The 20368-nt window shown below is 42.4% G+C and overlaps 1 protein-coding gene across 1 annotated transcript in view; it reads left to right on the top strand.

The window, feature by feature from the left end:
* The window catches only part of LOC124623084 (serine/arginine repetitive matrix protein 2), a 495093-nt gene that overhangs the window by 46998 nt on the left and 427727 nt on the right, over positions 1–20368 (top strand). The window lies entirely within an intron of this gene.

The following is a 20368-nucleotide window of genomic DNA, read 5'->3' as shown; positions in this document are numbered from 1 at the left end:
GGTTTTCACGCGTTCAACCTTGTCCCCCTCCAGTATGATGTTACAAGGTGTCGGTGTCCTGCTCATCTTCATTGGCACCGTCTTGTTCCTATTCACTGTTAACTTGAATTTTTTAAATTTTATGTTCCAGTAATCTAGTCTCCTCTGATCCCCCATTTCCGTCTCTCCCCAAATGGCGATGTCATTAGCAAAAACAAAAGCATTGACATCTTCATTTTGTTCTTCCTTGATTTCTTTCATGATTGTGTTCATAAGTGTAATGAAGAGTAAAGGGGAGAGCGAATGCGAACTGCCTTGCTGGACACCTCTCTTTTTATTAATCACGGTAAATAATGACAGCCAAAACAGTTGTACGATAAAGATTTATTGTTGTTGTTGTGGTTCTCCATGCTACTCTATCCTGTGCAAGTTTCTTCATCTCCCAGTACTTACTGCAACCTATATCCTTCCCATCCTTCCGAATCTGATTCGGCATTCATCTCTTGGTCTCCCTCTATGATTTTTACCCCCCACGCTGCCCTCCAATACCAAATTTGTGATCGCCTGATGCCTCAGAAGATGTCCTACCAACCAATCCCTTCTTCTAGTCAAGTTGTGCCACAAACTCCTCTTCTCCCCAATTCTATTCAATATCTCCTTATTACTTATGTGATCTACCCATCTGATCTTCAGCATTCTTCTGTAGCACCACATTTCGAAAGCTTCTATTCACTTCTTGTCCGAACTATTAATCGTCCACGTTTCACTTTCATACATGAAAAAAGAAGATTTATTAAGAATTTTAATAAATCTTTATCCTGCAACTGTTTTGGCTGTCATCATTTACCATGAAGAATTTCAACAGTTGCTGTCGCAGCCATGTTTAAAATCTTTTTATTAAACCATTTTTATCTTTCACCTCCTACTTGTACACTGCTCTCACAACCATCGTACAGCATCTGAACTTTTTTAATTAATGAATCAGAGAAATTATGTTTTCTCAAGCATTTCCATATTTTATCCCTTGATGCAATATCATATACTTTTTCCCAATACTTCTGCATTACCTGACGGAGAGAGAAAATGAGATCTATTGTTCCCCTATTACTTCTGAACCCAGGCTGTTGTTCCTCTAATTGGTGTTCTAGAATTTTCCGCAATCTTTTTTTCTATGACCTTTTCCATTATCTTGAGGCAGTGTGATAACAGTGTGAATCCCTGGTAGTTGGTGCATTTCTTTCTATGACCTTTCTTGAGCAATGGTATTATAATTCCTGTTTTCCATTCATCCGACACTGTTTTCTTTCCTTATCACCCCCTGCATCCGGTGTAACCATTGTATTCCATGGATTCCTGTGGCTTTAATCACATCCGCTGTAAGCTCATCTACTCCAGCCGCCATTCCACTTTTCATCTGTTTCAGGGAATTCTCAGTTTGTAACCAAGAGATTAGATCCTGCTCCTCCTCTATTTCAATGACTTCGGTGTCACTTTCTTGTGCACCTTCCCCATTCAGTAAGATTTCAAAATAATTCTTCATCCTGATAAAATCCCCATCCTCTGTTTCAATCGCTTTAATGTCTTCTGTATCAGATCTTTTAATTTTCAATAACCCATAAAGCAGCTTTTGGTTCCCTTTGCCGTCCTACTCTATATTCTGGGTGAATGTTTGTCATTTCTTCTCCTTTTCGTCTTTCACAGTTCTCTTTGCTTGGAGTATCTTTTGTCAAAATATTTCAAATGGCTCTGAGTACTATGGGACTTAACATCTGAGGTCATCAGTACCCTAGAACTTAGAACTACTTAAACCTAACTAACCTAAGGACGTCACACACATCCATTCCCGAGGTAGGATTTGAGCCTGCGATCGTAGCGGTCGCGCGGTTCCAGACTGAAGCGCCTAGAACCGCTCGGCCACACCGGCCCGCTTTCTTTTGTCGGTATTCCTTCTCCAGTGTTGTCACCTTGTGTTCATCTTTTGTCACCAGCTCCTAGTTCTGATTTCTTTTTTCAAACTCCATGTTTCTCTTTCCCATATTACGTTTTTTAATTGCGTCTTTTACTCTATCGTTCCACCAACTGGTTTCTTTGTGTTTCGCATGTCATTAGGAAAGCAGATGGTTAGATTAAAGGCATCGAAGCTCTTGGAATAACTACCAACAACCTCCGATTAGCTGATACAGTGCTTTTAGCCAGCAGCGAAGATGTACTTGTTGAGCTACTAACAAAAGAAAAGGACTTTAGTCTATTGTATGGGTAAGACATCAGTTTCGGCAGGTGAAACTCATGATAATTAATCGAGTAGTACAGGCCCAACTCAAAGGTGAATTAAAGGAACAGGATGTCGTGCATTGTTTCATATATCTTGGGTCAGCCATCCGCCACACGGAAGTTTTGCAGATGAAATACGGATCACGCTAGGGCGACAGGTTATGAAGGAACTCAGCAAGATCTGCCAGAACAGAGCGGCAAGAAAGATCTGGTTTGGTGAAATATCACGTTTTCCATCTTCTTTTACAGTTGCGAATATGGACCCTCAAGGCCAAAGATAAAGAGCGTATTAATGCATTTGAGCTTTGGTACCGCCGCCGGATCTGTACATAAAATGGACCGAAATAAGAACTGGTGTCTTCATTATTAAGCGGCGTAATATCTGCAGGCATCTTTCTTCTCGTGCCAACCAAAAAAAAATTTCAGGGAAAATGGAAATTTGTGGGAAGTCCATATGGTACCAAACTGCTGATGTCATCGGTCCCTAGGCGTACACACTACTTAATCTAACTGAAACTAACTTACGCTAAGGACAACACACACACACCCAAGCCCGAGGGAGGACTCGAACCTCCGAAGGGAGGAGCCTCGCGAACCGTAGCATGGCGCCTGACTACGCGGCTACCCGCGTGGCGGGAAAAATCTCAGGCTCTTTAGTCGTATTGGAAGAAGATACAGAGAAAGTCTAGGAAAAATAATCATAGAAGGGACGATCGAGGGAAAGAGACCAAGAGGAAGAGCAGAGACTGTTGCATACAACAAATGAAGAAGATACAGGGCGTGGTAGATAAGTAATGAGACTGGCCGCCGCGCGGCGCCCCAGTCGCTCGCAGGGCGGTCTCCACCTGTACGTCACGTGGTGGGAGATCTGAGCTAACAATGGAACCGGTTCGCAGTCGCGTCGGAGCTCTGGTGCAGTGAGGGTCGAGCTTCGCGTATTACGTTGTTTGTGTGCCCGTGACACTTGTGAAAACGCTGAAGATGGATCGCTCGATATAACAGCGGTATGCAATCAAATTTTGCTTTCGCTTGGGCAAAACTGCTTCGGAAACTTTTGCTATGATTACGGAGGCCTACAAAGAAGACTCCCTATCAAGAGCTCAAGTGTTCCGGTGGTTTAATGAATTTAAAAACGGGAGGGAATCCGTTGAAGACATGGAACGATCTGGACGCCCTTCAACGAGTCGTGTGGATGAAACGGTGGCCAAAGTGAAAGAACTCCTGGACTCCGACCGTCGTTTAAGTCTCAAAATGATCGCCGATGAGGTCTCCGTGAATAAATTTACTGTTCACCAATTTGTTACGCAAGATTTGATGATGAGGAAAGTTTGCGCAAAATTGGTTCCCCGAGTGCTCACCGCCGAACAAAAGCAACAACGAGTGGACCTTTGCCGTGAGATGTTGAATGATTTGGAAAATAATCCACACTTTTTAGACAACGTAGTAACAGGCGACGAATCGTGGACATTCCAGTACGACCCGGAGACGAAAGCCCAGAGCTCGGAGTGGCACACACCGGCATCCCCGCGGCCGAAGAAAGCAAGAATGTCAAAGTCCCGCATCAAGACAATGCTGATTGTGTTTTTCGACAAGTGGGGGTTAATTCACAAAGAGTTTGTCCCTCAGGGGAAGACTGTCAATGCCGAATTCTACAAAGAAGTCCTTCAGCGATTGCACAGAGCCGTCAAACGGAAGCGACAGGACCTTGCTCAACGCTGGCGTCTCCACCGCGACAACGCTCCGGCGCACACAGCGTTCCTCGTGACCTCCTACGTGACCCGAATTGGAGTTGAAGTTTTGCCACAGCCACCATACAGCCCTGACTTGAGTCCTACTGATTTCTTCCTATTTCCGAAGGTCAAAAGATGCCTGAAGGGTCATCGTTTCGACGATATTCCGAACATCCAACGTGCTGTCACGAAGGCACTAACTGGGATAACTCAAACGGACTACAGTGGGGCCTATGAAGATTGGAAAACGCGCTGGCAACGTTGTGTCGACGCCCAAGGCGAGTACTTTGAAGAATATTAACGTTTTGTACAAATTGGATCAATAAATTTGTTTTTCTAGACTGAGTCTCATTACTTATCTACCACACCCTGTATCTGGTCTACCTCTTCAGCAGACTCTAAGGAAAACTCGTGACCGTCTGGGAAGGATAGGCTTGGCTCTTGGGCTCACCACGTTCTGCAAGGAGTACATGATGATGATGATGATGATTCCCAGAAAAACTGGATTCTAAACATCAGTCCTTAATGATGTTTTAAGCTAATTATATGGAATTCTGAAATGTTAAGAGATACACTATATGTTACACTTTCTTTAACTTGATGTGATTTAAGACCTTTGTACGAGAGTAAGTCAAAAAGCAAGTTACACATGTAGTTTTACGTTCAGACCAGCACAACAAGAGTGGTGCTATCTCAGAAGAGAGTACACGTTCCGGATTTCCTGCAGATACAGTTCAGCTACGGTACGGATGACAGTTATATCACAGTGTGGGGGTGAAATGAGAGGCAACTGAAAACGTACTCCAAAGTTTAAGTACGATTCGTGGGAGAAAAACGTCTACATTTGTCGTAGGTTCATCAGTCCAGGCGATGTATGGACCAAATGCAATGTCGCATCCAGCCGAAGTGAAATGATGCCAAACAATTTGACCCAGGCTGCACGGGCGTGGATGATGCTGATCGCGAAGGAAATACTTCGACATAGACCACAGACGACAGTGTTAATGCCGGAATCAAACTACGCGATCTGCATTCCACGAGATCTTTGAGTCCACCGCCTTTCAAGACACTTTATGACAATGCCATTTATTCATCCTAGAGCTTGCTGGGCTCCGTGGCTACTACTGAGTTAAGGACTGTTGATGGAAAACTTAACCCACCAAAAATATTTTTAAAAAAGATTCACTATATATTTTACCAGCTGTAACACATTAACAGATTTTTCTGCGTTATTGAAGTGGTCCACTCACCATGTACCGTGACGCTAAACTACGCAGATACCCTTATGCATTGCTGAAGCGAACAAATACACACACAGGTGACGAAAGTCATGGGATAGATATATGAACATATACAGAATGTGGTAGCATCGCTTACACAAGATACAAAGGGGCAGTGCATTGGTGGAGGTGTCATCTGTACGCAAGTAATTCCCGTGGAAAGGTTTGCGAAGTGATTACGCCCACACGGTTCGAACGCGAACTCGTAGCTGAAGTGAAACGCATGGGACATTCAATTTCGGAAATCGACAGGGAATTCAAAATTTCGAATTCTACAGTATCAAGAATGTGACGAGAGTATCAATTTCGGGCATTAAGTCTCCTCACACACAACGCAGCGGCACACAGTCTTCACTTAACGACCAAGAGCAACGGTGTTTGCGTATATTTGTCAGTGCTAACAGACAAGCAACCTTGCGTGAAATAACAGCTGAAATCACCATGGGAAGTACGATGAACGTATATATTAGAACAGTGCGACGAAATTTGGCGTTGGGCTATGGCAGCACACAACCGACGCGAGTGCCTTTGTTAAAAGCACGACATCGCTTGCAGCGCGTCTCCTGATCACGTGTCTATATCGGTTGGGGTCTAGACGACAAGAAAACCGTGGTCTGGTCACATGACTCCCGATTTCAGTTGGTAAAAAATGATGGTACGGTTAGAGTGTGACGCATATCGCATTTAGCTATGGCCTCAAGTTATCAACAAGGCACTGTGCAAGCTGTTGCTGTCTCCATAATAGTGTGGGCTGTGTTTACATGGAATGGACTGGGTCCTCTGGCTATGTTCGGCTACTTGGAGGCCATTTGCAGCCAATCATGTACATCATGTTCCCAAACAACTAAGGATTTTTTATGGAGGACAATGCTCCATGTCAACGAGTCACAGTAGTTCCCGATTGGTTTGAAGAACATTCTTGACAGTTTGAGCGAATGATTTGGCCACCCAGATCGCCCGACATGAATCACATCGAACATTTATGGGAAGTAATAGAGAGATCAGTTCGTGCAAAAAATCGTGCATCGGCAACACTTCCGCAGTTATGGACGGTTGTAGAGGAAGCACGCCTCAGATTTCTGCAGCGGACTTTCAACGACCTGTTGACCACGCCACGATGAGTTGTTATACTGCGCCGGCTAAAAGGAGGTCCAACACAGTATTAGGAGAAGTTCCATGACATTTGTCACTGTAATACTGCAGCAAAAGATGCTCAGCCATCTGCAGAAGAGAATGACAGCCGGAAAAAAGTCGTAGCATTAAAATAAAACTACTTCAAAAATATTTCTGGCTGGTTCCGTTCTCCAGCAATAGTTCTTAATTTTATGATGGTTTAACACCCCTAAATACATCAGATTGCAGTAAACATGTTGACGAAGTTTAATATTGGTGACATTTTCTGTGCTCCTCAAATTAATCAACTGCTTTCATGATTATACCACAAATAAACATAATATAAACTGAGACGCTCACAGAATGGTAATATTTCTTTTGTGGCGGATTGTAGAGAAATCTACCTCTTCTGTCTAAGTCGTTTTCCTCAATGTCATGTTTAGTGCATAGGTGAATGTGTCTAATATTAGCAGCAATTGGGCCGCAGAATTTTCGTCATCTATATGGGCATAACCATCCACTGTGTATATCTGAATGTATCCAGTAATCACAAAATTTCAGCTACAGCATATAGACTATTAAATCTTATGTAAAAACTTAGAAATAAACAGTAATAACAACGTCAATCATAATGATAATTGAACAGTAAAATTATAAAGCTATGTACATTAAAATATAAATGAAAAGTACTGCCGCAACTTAGCTTCAACATTTGTCAGTAACGTACAGAAGCTTCCTATCAATGGTAAGGAAAATTTGAAATTTGAACTTTGCTACATCCTACGGAAAATTACCTGTTTAAGCTAGGTACTCTATGACGATTGTCCCAGAAAAGGTAGTAAACATTACCTAATAGTCTATCGAGGAACTTAATCATATGTGTATTTGTAAATAATTGCGAAGACAGAAACTGACTAGTATCCTTGACCAGATTAAATGTATGAAAACTGAAAATAGTTATATAGAATTTGCAAACTTTTCTAAACATACATAAACAAGGTATCATTTAAACAACATTAACATGTGCATCCCAAAATTATCGTATATTTGAAGACAATAATGCAATAAGAAAAGAAACACCAAAAGTACCAAAAACATATAAAATATTTTGCATATTACATTTTTTGTGTGGCACTCGTTCAAAGCACCGAAAAAACACTAATCACGCTGAGCTTTGCTGTTAGTGACCCACAACTTGTTTTGCACTGAAATTTCACATGGTCAGAGATTGTTAAGGGTAAGAAGGCCTGAAGTACACGCAACAATTTGAAAGTTTCCTTTAAAATTACTTTTCTTTTGATTTCAGATTTCGTACTGAATTGTTTGGTTGTAACTTCGCTTTTGTTTAGCTTTGGGTGACATAGTGCAAATGCGAGAGAAACCAAATATATATGCGTGCTAGAATACAACATGGATTTGGTCCTGTTTTACATTCTCTTTAAAAAAAATATGCAAACTGATTAAATCCTGAACTTAACTATTAATCTCTTTAATTAAACAAAGTGGTCCCTGTGCGTTAATGATCTGTCTGATAATGCTTTTCATTAAATGGTCCCTGTGCGTTGATCATTTTCGTAGAAAACTGATTCTGAAATGAAAATACCTTACCTCGTAATGTAATTGCCTGGCAATGCGATCCTTGCCGCTAACTGTGCGCCAGCTGCAAATTTCGAACTGAAGTTGCTAAGAGCTTAGTGCAATGCTCCAGAAAGAAGGAAACTATTTTATACATGTCATTGAGTGCCACACTTCTTTAAATAAAATTGTCTTGTATCGAGGATGTAGAAAATGCTGTTAGGTGAAATATTTCATCAACAAATTGTTTTTAAATTATCTGGTGTATCATCACTTGTATGGAATTCATGTTGCAACATTCATTAATATTGACAAATGGCAACATTGACAGCAAACTCTTACTCTCACAAAAGTTAGATAAATCATTAATAAATATGAAAAGTACCTTACAGTTAAAATTACTCAATTTTTAATGAAAATCTAAAGTTCCATGATATGAATATCCTATTCAACAATAAATCCTAGTTACACGCTACTGCAATACCAATAAATAAAAATATTCTCTTCATTCAAAAACAAACACATCTTCCAGCGATACAGCTACTGTGACCGAAGACTGCGCGCGAATAATAAGCAATTCAAAATTGTCGCTTAGTGACTGAAACATCCATTGTTGTTGTTTTTGTTGTGGTCTTGAGTCCTGAGACTGGTTTGATGCAGCTCTCCATGCTACTCTACACTGTGCAAGCTTCTTCATCTTCCAGTACCTACTGCAACCTACATCCTTCTGAATATGCTTAGTGAATTCATCTCTTGGTCTCCCTCTACGATTTTTACCCTCCACTCTGCCCTCCAAAGCTAAATTGCTGATCCCTTTACGCCTCAGAACGTCTCCTACCAACCGATCCCTTCTTCTAGTCAAGTTGTGCCACAAACTTCTCCCCAATCCTATTCAATACCTCCTCATATGTTATGTCATCTACCCATCTAATCTTCAGCTTTCTTCTGTAGCACCACATTTCGAAAGCTTATATTCTCTTCTTGTCCAAACTATTTATCGTCCATGTTTCACTTCCATACATAGCTACACTCCATACAAATACTTTCAGAAACGACTTCCTGACACTTAAATCTATACTTGATGTTAACAAATTTCTCTTCTTCAGAAACGCTTTCCTTGTCACTGCCGGTCTACATTTTATATCCTCTCTACTTTTTCCATCATCAGTTATTTTGCTCCCCAAATAGCAAAACTCCTTTACTTCTTTAAGTGTCTCATTTCCTAATCTAATTTCCTCAGCATCACCCGACTTAATTAGACTACATTCCATTATCCTCGTTTTGCTTTTGTTGATGTTCATCTTATATCCTCCTTTCAAGACACTGTCCATTCCGTTCAACTGCTCTTCCAAGTCCTTTGCTGTCTCTGACAGAATTACATTGTCATCGGCAAACCTCAAAGTTTTTATTTCTTCTCCATGGATTTTAATACCTACTCCGAATTTTTCTTTTGTTTCCTTTACTGCTTGCTCAATATACAGATTGAACAACATCGGGGAGAGGCTACAACCCTGTCTTACTCCCTTCCCAACCACTGCTTCCCTTTCATGTCCCTCGACTCTTATAACTGCCATCTGGTTTCTGTACAAATTGTAAATAGCCTTTCGCTCTCTGTATTTTACCACTGCCACCTTCAGAATTCTAAAGAGAGTATTCCAGTCAACATTGTCGAAAGCTTTCTCTAAGTCTACAAATGCTAGAAACGTAGGATTGCCTTTTCGTAATCTAGCTTCTAAGTTAAGTCGTAGGGTCAGTATTGCTTCAAGTGTTGCAATAATTCTACGGAATCCAAACTGATCTTCCACAAGGTCGGCTTCTACTAGTTTTTCCACTCGTCTGTAAAGAATTCACGTTAGTATTTTGCAGCCGTGTCTTATTAAATTGATAGTTCGGTAATTTTCGCATCTGTCAACACCTGCTTTCTTTGGGATTGGAATTATTATATTCTTCTTGATGTCTGAGGGTATTTCGCCTGTCTCATATATCTTACTCACCAGATTGTAGAGTTTTGTCAGGAGTGGCTCTCACAAGGCTGTCAGTAGTTCTAATGAAATGTTGTATAATCCCGGGGCCTTGTTTCGACTTAGGTCTTTCAGTGTTCTGTCAAACTCTTCACGCAGTATCTTACCTCCCATTTCATCTTCATCTACATCCTCTTCCATTTCCATAAAATTGTCCTCAAGAGCATCCCCGTTGTATAGGCCCTCTATATACTCCTTCCACCTTTCTGTTTTCCCTTCTTTGCTTAGAACTGATATTCATACAAGTGGTTCTCTTTTCTCCAAATGTCTCTTTAATTTTCTTGTAGGCAGTATCTCCTAGCGAGATAAGCCTCTACATCCTTACATTGGTCCTCTAGCCATTCCTGCTTAGCCATTTTGCACTTCCTGTCGATCTCATTTTTCAGACGTTTGTATTCCTTTTTGCCTGCTTCATTTACTGTATTTTTATATTTTCTCCTTTCATCAATTAAATTCAATATTTCTTCTGTTACCCAAGAATTTCTACTAGCCCTCGTCTTTTTACCTACTCTATCCTCTGCTACCTTCCCTACTTCATCCCTCAAAGCTACCCATTCTTCTTCTACTGTATTTCTTTCCCCCATTCCTGTAAATTGTTCCCTTATGCTCTGCCTGAAACTCTGTACAACCTCTGGTTTAGTCAGTTTATCCAGGTCCCATGTCCGTAACTTCCCACCGTACAAATTCCAGACATGCAAATAACAAACTCCCTGTTTCAAATTAATCGGTGAAACACTGCGACGCGTCCATGTTTGATGTACAGATGGAGGCGGGGGCATTGCAACGTCCTGTAGGTGCGCTCTGGCAATGGGATGACATAACAGGCTCGAACAAGTGCGTTTGCACTTTTACAGGACAAGCGGTCAGGTTAGCGCCCTCCAAGCGGTAGGTAGACAGTGCTTCCGGCAAACGCGCATCAGCGATAGACGTATGAGGCGGCAACGAGTAGACAATCTCATCACGCCGAGACTCGGACTAAGCGAACCAAAACGAACAAGGTTTGACAACGTTAGATACATATAAACATAGTACTCACAAGGCTTCACATAGGCAGAGGTCACTGCATTCCCGCACAATCTTCGTTTGTCTCAACATTTGTTGTGCGATTCACACTTAAGTACAGTCTATACAGTCATAGTTGGAGTGTTGCGGCCTTTTATGCCGTTGTCGGATGAATTTCTACTAGAAACTCAAGGTTTAGTCCTTTCCTGCGAGGATCGTCTTCAAAGGTGATTGTAGCTTATACGAAGGTCGTTTGCAAGGACTGGTTCTGTTAGAAGATCCGATTTGGCACCTAATCCTGAATCTTTTATTAATACACAGAACATCGTGACACGTTTTTCAATTACAGTCCACATGTCCTATCCATAAACATAGTGCGTCTTTAAGGCAATGGTTTCCATTACCTTATGCATGCTTCTATTTAGGGCAGTTTCTCATATTAAGGGCAACAGCTTGCCCTGAAACTCTGCCCGCTCCTCCGCCCTCTTTCACAAGTCCGTTGGCAGAAAGAGGGTGACTCCTATATAGCTGGAGTCTTCGGCCGCCATTTCTGAAGATTTTTATTCAGAATTTACAACGTGGCTAGATGCGAACCTGAGACCCAAGGTGTTCTGTTTACTAGTCAAAGATGCTACACCTAGACAACTGCGACACAACTATTTTACTTAAATCCACTTGAAAATGTTCACCAGCCTTGGTCTCCATCTGCAGCTTCTCCCTCCCCTCTCTACGATACCTCCCACCATTACCAAAATTAACAAGTCGTAGATGCTTCAGAATGTATATCAATAAAGTCCTGCTTTTAGTCCAGTTGAGCCATAGTGTTGTAGTATTCCCCATTCAATCCACCATTTATAGTGGCTTCAAGCCTGGAAATATTTTATTATTCATACCGCTACGAGACTATGCATTCATACAAATCAGTGCCTAATTACAGTTTCCTTATCTATCCATGCAATGTTCAGTGTTCTTTCGTAACACGACATTTTAAAATGTTCTATCTTTAATTGTCTGTAATGTTTATCGTCCACGTTTCATTTCCATTTAATACGACACTAGAGCTGACTTCCTGATATATTAATTTATATTCGATGTGGACATTTCTTTTAGTTTATTGCCCGGCTGTACTCTGTACAGCATTTTCGTCTGCTGTCTTCCGATGTTTTGCTACCCAGATAGTATACTTCTACCTCTAATTTTAGTGTCACGTTTCCTAATATAATTTGAACTGCCTGCTCTTTAGCGTCACTTTTCCTAAACTATTTCCTCAGTATCAGTTGATTTAATTTGACTGCTCTTCATTCCAATTTTTTTTCACATTAGTTGAAGTTCGTCTTACAACATCTTTTCAAGACCTTATCCATTGCGTTCTACTGATTTTGCAAGACTTCAACATCACTGACAGACTTACAATGTCACTGACAAACTTTTTGTTTCGTCACCATTAACTCCAATTCTCTTTCAAATTCCTCCTCGATGTCTTTTGCTTGTTCATCAATGTACACACGGGGAATATATTTACAACTCAGTCCCACTCCTCGACTGAAGCTTCCCTTTAAGTCGTACCACTCTTACAACTGCAGTATGCGGGCTCCATAAGTTGCAGATTACCTTTAGTTCCTGCACTTTAGCCCTGACAACTATTAATTGTCAGAGAGTACATTGCAGTCAACTTTGATAACAGATTTTTCTTACTTACGACCGCTATAAATGCTATATAATATAGAAAGCTCTGTCACTGGTGGAATAGCGCAGAAAATTAACCGCATTCCGACTAATAGTTTCCTCGCCTATGACGACTTACCCATTCATCACAGCTGCACACAGTACACACTAATATACGGGGTGAGTCACTAACTATTGCCACCTAGAATAACTCCGAAAGTATAACACCAGCTGGAACGTTATGACGTTCTTTTGTTGCTAGGTGGGGTCGCCTCAGAGATGTGAAGGTCATCTTTGTTTTTTAAAATGGGATGCTATAGTGCGGCTATCGAGATGAATCAAATGATGTGTAACAGTAAGGTCTTCGAAGTTTAGCGAAGGTCAGAAAGGTGGGATAAACGTCAGTTTACAGAACGTGTTCGAAGTGATCACCATAGGTATCAATGCATTGCTGCAATTTTCTTATCATGGATTGAGTGGTATTCCTTATCACTTTGGCACTTATCGAAGCACATTCTCTGGCAATTCTCTCTCGCATATCTTCAGGTGTAGTTGGAAAGTCTTTATGAACAATGTCTTTTACGAATACCCACAAGAAAAAATCCAGAGGCACCAAGTCTGGCGAACGAGCCGGTCACGACACATCTCCTCCGCGTCCAATCCAACGATTAGGGAATTGTCTCTACAAACCATTTTTAGCCATCAGCGAAAAATGTGCCGGGCACCCATCGTGTTGATACCACATTCTGTTCCTTGTTTCTACAGGTATTTCTTTCAATAACAGACCTAATGTTTCTTGTAGGAATATGGTGTACTTCCTACCATTAAGATTTCCTTCGATGAAATAGAAGCCTATAATTCTGTCCTCCAGAATCGCACACCATACATTCACCGACCACGGTTTTTGGTGTGCAACTTGACGCAGCCAACATGTATTTTCAGTTACCCAATAATACACGTTATGCAAATTAATTTTCTGGGACAAATGTTGCGCCGCGCGGAATGGCCGTGCGGTTTGAGGCGCCATATCATGGACTGCGCAGTCCCCCGCGCCTGAGGTTCGAGTCCTCCCTCGGGAATGGGTGTGTGTGTTGTCCTTAGCGTAAGTTAGTTTAAGTAGTGTGTGCGTCTAGGTACTGATGACCTCAGCAGTTTGGTCCCTTAGAAATTCACACACATTTGAACATTTGAACAAATGTTGCATGGGACAACGGGGGCCATAATATGACGTTGGTTTTTTGTTGCTACGTGGGGTCGCGTCAGAGATACGAAGGTCAACTTTGTTTTCTTTTAAATGGGGTACTATAGTTTGGTACTTATTTTCTGATAGTGGCTATCGAGATGAATCCAATGATGTGTAACAGTAAGGTCTTTGAAGGTCAACGAAGATAAAAAAGGCGGCATGAACGTCCATTTACAGACGGTGTTCGAACTGATGACCATTGGTATCAATGCAGTGCTGCAATCATGGATTGAGTGGTATTCCTTATGACTACAACACTTGTCGAAGCACATGCTCTGACAATTCTCTCTCGTATATAGTGCAAATCGTAAGTATTCATCGAATACGGCGTATCCATCTAACATGCCATTGACATGTGAACACCATTCGACGGATTCGCAATACATCACTAATAGGAACGGTAAGAGTAGTATCGTCGAATCAAGCAAATGTGAATGATGTATTCCTTCAAAGAACAAGTCGATATGCCTCTCATTTATGGAGGATGCCAACAAAATTCAATGAGAGCTAGAGACTTAATGGCTGAAAGGTATCCTCAACGTACTCACCCTTCACGTCGTACATTTAAATATGTGTATGATAAATTGAGAACAACTGGATCTCCGCATCGGAAACGTATCCGGCAAAGGAAAGTTACTAACGAGGAATTGGTACTCTTGCCACTGTGGTTCGAGATCCTTGTGCTAGTTCGCGTCAACTCGCAATGGGCTCTGGCATGAGTCATAGTAGTGTTGTTCGCGGTCTGCATCGCCATATATATCATCCTTACCATATCAGTCTCCACAGTTTTGTATGCGTCGCACTGAATTCTGCCGATGGGCTCAACTTTAGATTCAGAGGGATGACGCATTTATTAATTTGATTTCGTTTACTGACGAAGCTACTTTCATGAACCATGGAAATGTTAATTTGCATAACGTGTATTATTGGGCTACTGAAAATACATTTTGGCTGCGTCAAGTTACACACCAAAACCGTGGTCGGTGAATGCATGATGTGGGATTCTGGAGGACAGAATTATAGGCCCCTATTTCATCGAAGGAAATCTTAATGGTAGGAAGTACACCACATTCCTTCAAGAAACATTAGGTTTGTTATTGAAATAAATACCTTTAGGAACATGGAACAAAATGTAGTATCAACACGATGGGTGTCCGGCATAATTTTCGCTGATGGCTAAAAATAAGTTGCAGAGACAATTCCCAAATCGTTGGATTGGACGCGGAGGATATGTGTCGTGGCCGGCTCGTTTGCCGGACTTGACGCCTCTGGATTTTTTCTTGTGGGGATTCGTAAAAGAAATTGTTTATAAAGATGTTCCAACTACACCTGAAGATCATGCCAGAGCATGTGCTTCGATTAGCGCCGAAGTGATAAGGAATACCACTCAATTCATGATAACAAGATTGCAGCAATGCATTGGTACCAATGGTCATCAGTTTGAACACCTTCTGTAAATGGACGTTCATGCCACCTTTTTGACCTTCGCTAACCTTCTAAGACCTTACTGTCACACATCATTGGATTCGTCTCGATAGCCGCTATCAGAAAAAAGTACCAAACTATAGCACCCTATTTAAAAATCAAAGATGACCGTAATATCTCTGAGGCGACCCCACCTAGCAACAAAAAACCAACGGCATAACTTTTCAGGTCTTGTTATACTTTCGGAGTTATTCTTACTGCCAATAGTTAGTGACTCATCCTGTATACAGGGTTGTACAAAAATATGGAAACACCAAAAACGCAACTCAGTCCCACGCCTAATACGTAGTAAAAAAGTCGTTGAGTTTCAAAACAGCTTCAAGTCGTCTCGGAATGGGTAAATACGGGTTCTGTATGGTTTTCAAGGAAATCTTATACCATTAGCCCTGCAAAATAGTGGCACGTTCAGGTAATTATGATGGAGGTGGATAGCAATCTCCAAAGTAGACCACATAGGATCTGTAATATCGCGGTTGCTGACTGTGATGGTCATAGGAGACGCGACTCTTGGTCCTCGTACTCACAAAACCAGTCCCGGACGACACGATCTGTGTGAACATGGGCCCTGTACTCTTGGATCACAGCACCACCGTTGTTGATCTAAGACTGTACCGTGGGGCGGACATATCAGTCAAAATGATCACACAATGCTTGGCAATAACGCGAGCTTGAACATTAACCATGGAGCCAATGTAATGCCATGGGTTAGCTGCCCAGGTCATCACCGAACTCACGCAAGCTTTCACTTGTGGGACGTAAATTCGGTCAGGAGTTGGAAACAGTGTGAAGCAAGACTCATCCGCCGAAATTACTTTCTTCCATCGCTTCACAGTCCAAATTTCGTGGCTTTCCTGTTATATACATTTTGATCACTAGTGTGTTGCTTTGGAATTTCACCTCACCCTGTAATCCCCTGCTTCTGGGGCTTCTTACGTGTTGCTTTGGGGCTGACAGGTATCAGCTAGCATCTGCATTTTTGTTCAAACGATGCTTACATATTTTTGTCCATCCCGTATACACCACGCACCCCCCCCCCTCCCCCCCCCCCTCACCACCCATCGCTTTCTGTCTCTCTCGCAACACACACACACACACACACACACACACACACACACACACACACACATACAAACAGATATTTTGTTTTTGTTGGGACAGTAACTACAGTGCTCCAGGCATGTAAACAGATCCCATTCCCAGTTCCCACCAAGATTTACGGGAGGTTTCCCTTGTCTATGAGGCGAACACCGGATATTATGTTGCCCTCCTATTTTTTCCCTTCTGCACCCACAACCGGCTCGCGTGTTATTTAGCAGAAAAGAACCAACGCTCTATAACAGTCCGAATCTCAAACAGTACATTCAGCAGATTTAAAATAAAACTTTTTCCAAATGATCCGACTAAGAATCTTAAGATGCTTTGGTCTTATGTAAAGTCAGTTGGCGGATCGAAATCATACATTCACTTGTTCAATACGTCATCCAATCCTTATTCCCTTTAGTGTAACAGAACTCCTATACTTCGGCTACCGGGTAGTCCAGAATTTTGGCATGTCATTTCAAATGGCTCTGAGCACTATGCGACTTAACTTGTGAGATCATCAGTCGCCTAGAACTTAGAACTAATTAAACCCAACTAACCTAAGGACAGCACACACATCCATGCCCGAGGCAGGATTCTAACCTGCGACTGGAGCGGTCGTTCGGCTCCAGACTGTAGCACCTAGAACCGCACGGCCACTCCGGCCGGCGGCATGTCATTTCTTATGCGCTTCAGTACATTCTCCTTCCCTTGGTTTACTATGAATCCATCACACTGCGTGCTCATTAATTTGTTCGTTACTTTCAGTAGGTCGTGTAATACCCCTTCCCTGTCACAGATGATAATAATATTATCGGGTAATGTTATCATTGACATCCTTTTGCCTGAATTTTAATTCCACTTCTTCAATGTAATTTTTATTCATTTCTTTATTGTTTCTCTACAATACACACTGACGGAAAAAATCCCAACACCAAGAAATAATTAACGTAGAGCAGGCAAATTTCGGGATTACACTTATCTAAGTACCATATTTAAATGAATACTGTAAATGCAAGAAAAAGCCATTGTAAATTGGAAATGCTGGTACATTAATAACCAGTTTAACCGCCAGAATGTTGAATCCAAGCATGCATCGTGCATGCATTTTGTGGTACAGCTGCCAGATGTGTGTTTCTAGATGCAATTGCTAACCTGTTGCATTTGGTCGCTCGTTATTGCTGATTGTGGATGACGATGGAGTTGATATCCCATATGTACCCGAAGGAGACAGATTTGGTTTAATCCCAGGCCAAGGTCGCTTGTCTTCATCCTGTAAAGGGTGTTGGGCTACAACAGTGGTATGTGGGCGAGCGTTATCCTGTTGGAAAACAGCTACTGGAATGCTTTCGTGCATGGCAGCATAACAAATCAAATCGCCAGACTGACTTACAGATTTGTAGACAGGGTGAACGGGAGTGAGTCTGCTGCTACACGAAATTGCACCCAGACCGTAACTCCAGCTGTAGGTCCAGTGTGTCTAGGCCGCAGGCAGCATGCCTGCATGCCCTCAACTGTCCTCCTTCTAACCGACACACGGTCATCACTGGCTCCGAGGCAGAACCAGCTTTCATCAGAAAACACAACAGACCTCCATCCTGCCTTCCAATGAGCTGTCGCTTGACATCGCTGAAGTCGAAGGTGGCGATGGCTTGGGGTAAGTGAAATGCACGCTACACGGCTTCTGGCTTGCCTTGACGTAACGGATTAGTAACAGTTAGTTGTGTCACTGTGGTACCAACTGCTACAACAGATGCATTACGATGCGCCATAGCCATACACCAAACACGATGATGTCCACTCTCGTTAGTGCAACATGGCCGTCTTGATACAGGTCTTCTTGCGATCTCGCATTATCGTAATCACCTCTGCCAGCAATCATGTACAGTGACTCCATTTCTACTAAGCCTTTCTGCGATATCGCAGAAGAAACATCCAGCTTCTCGTAGCCCTAATACATGACGTCTTTCAAACTTAATGAGCTGTTCATCCTGGCGCCTTCATCGTCTTAAAGACATTCTTGACTAACATCAGTTACTTCATCCAATGTCAAACGAAACTAACGCTCGTGACAGCTACAAAGCACGTTTAAAGCAAACCTGATTTACATCCTCATAAAGCCGCTACTAGTGCCGCTCATATATGACTGGCGCTAGTAGAATAGGCGTAATCTTTCACATGCAGGAACACGCATACTAACTTTCGTTCATCTCACACTACGCCTTCTTGGTGTTGAGATTTTTTCCGTCAGTTTACATCACATGCAGACCTTCTCTGCCATATTTTGTGCCTGCGGCAAAGTCGCTTACAGCTCCCTCGACGACAGCTACTAATGGTGCAGACGTTGACGACATTGCTACCAGCAGTACTGCAGTGGCTTCCCGGTAGTGGCTTCCACCCAGCTGGTGATCCATCCGCGCTGGCGGGCGGTGGATGGTGAGAGGTGGAGGTGCGGAATTACATTGTGCACGTGACCAGAATCCGTGGTGCCCGCATAAGCGTAGATATAGCGTGGAGCCCACGATTTCCGTATCCATCACGTGGGCGCCGATTCTGCTCCAGCCGTGGGGGGAAGTGGGGGGTGGGGGGGAGGGTTCGGGGGGCATCTGGCCGCAAATCCGCCACCCCACCACCTGCGGTCCGAGCTCCGTCCCAACTCCGCCGCTGGTGGGGATCCGGTTTTATCGTGCTATCTTGCAACATTGCGCTAAATATAGTTTCTTCTGTACTATAACGATGTCTTTTCTCGGCTTTGCTATTTACACTGTCAGAAAAAAAACAGAAGTACTCAGAAGATATGATTTACGAGTGCCCAACAGCGACAGGCAGGTTTAGAAGAAAGGATGACCGTTGCCTGTGTTCACCGACCTGTAATAACTTGCTTGCCTGCTTCATCCCCATTTCACTGTCATTACTGATAAATGCACTGGCATTGATACCAAAATACAGTAACGTACATGCCGTTGGCGAGTATGCAATTGATTAGAGTTGCAGTTCTCGTTGACAGGTAAATGGCCAATAGTGTACATCTACATGACTACTCTGCAATTCACATTTAAGTGCTTGGCAGAGGGTTCATCGCACCACAATCATATTATCTCTCTACTATTCCATTCCCGAACAGCGCGCGGGAAAAACGAACACCTAAGCCTTTCTGTTCGAGCTCTGATTTCTCTTATTTTATTTTGATGATCATTCCTACCTATGTAGGTTGGGCTCAACAAAACATTTTCGCATTCGGAAGAGAAAGATGGTGACTGAAATTTCGTAAATAGATCTCGCCGCGACGAAAAACGACTTTGCTTTAATGACTTCCATCCCAACTCGCGTATCATATCTGCCACACTATCTCCCCTATTACGTGATAATACATAACGAGCTGCCCTTTTTTGCACCCTTTCGATGTCCTCCGTCAATCCCACCTGGTAAGGATCCCACACCGCGCAGCAATATTCTAACAGGGAACGAACGAGTGTAGTGTAAGCTGTCTTTTTAGTGGCCTTGTTGCATCTTCTAAGTGTCCTGCCAATGAAACGCAACCTTTGGCTCGCCTTCCCCACAATATTATCTATGTGGTCTTTCCAACTGAAGTTGTACGTAATTTTAACACCCAGGTACTTAGTTGGATTTACAGCCTTGAGAATTGCACTATTTATCGAGTAATCGAATTCCAACGGATTTCTTTCGGAACTCATGTGGATCACCTCACACTTTTCGTTATTTAGCGTCAACTGCCACCTGCCACACTATACAGCAATTTTTTCTAAATCGCTTTGCAACTGATATTGGCCTTCGGATGCCCTTACTAGACGGTAAATTACAGCATCATCTGCGAACAACCTGAGAGAACTGCTCAGATTGTCACCCAGGTCATTTATATAGATCAGGAACAGCAGAGGTCCCAGGACGCTACCCTGGGGAACA

The sequence above is a fragment of the Schistocerca americana genome, chromosome 7 (assembly GCF_021461395.2).
Source record: "Schistocerca americana isolate TAMUIC-IGC-003095 chromosome 7, iqSchAmer2.1, whole genome shotgun sequence".
In the NCBI taxonomy this organism is placed as follows: Eukaryota; Metazoa; Arthropoda; class Insecta; order Orthoptera; family Acrididae; genus Schistocerca; species Schistocerca americana.
Note: the sequence above shows the minus strand (reverse complement) of the source record. Positions and strands in the feature narration are given on the sequence as shown.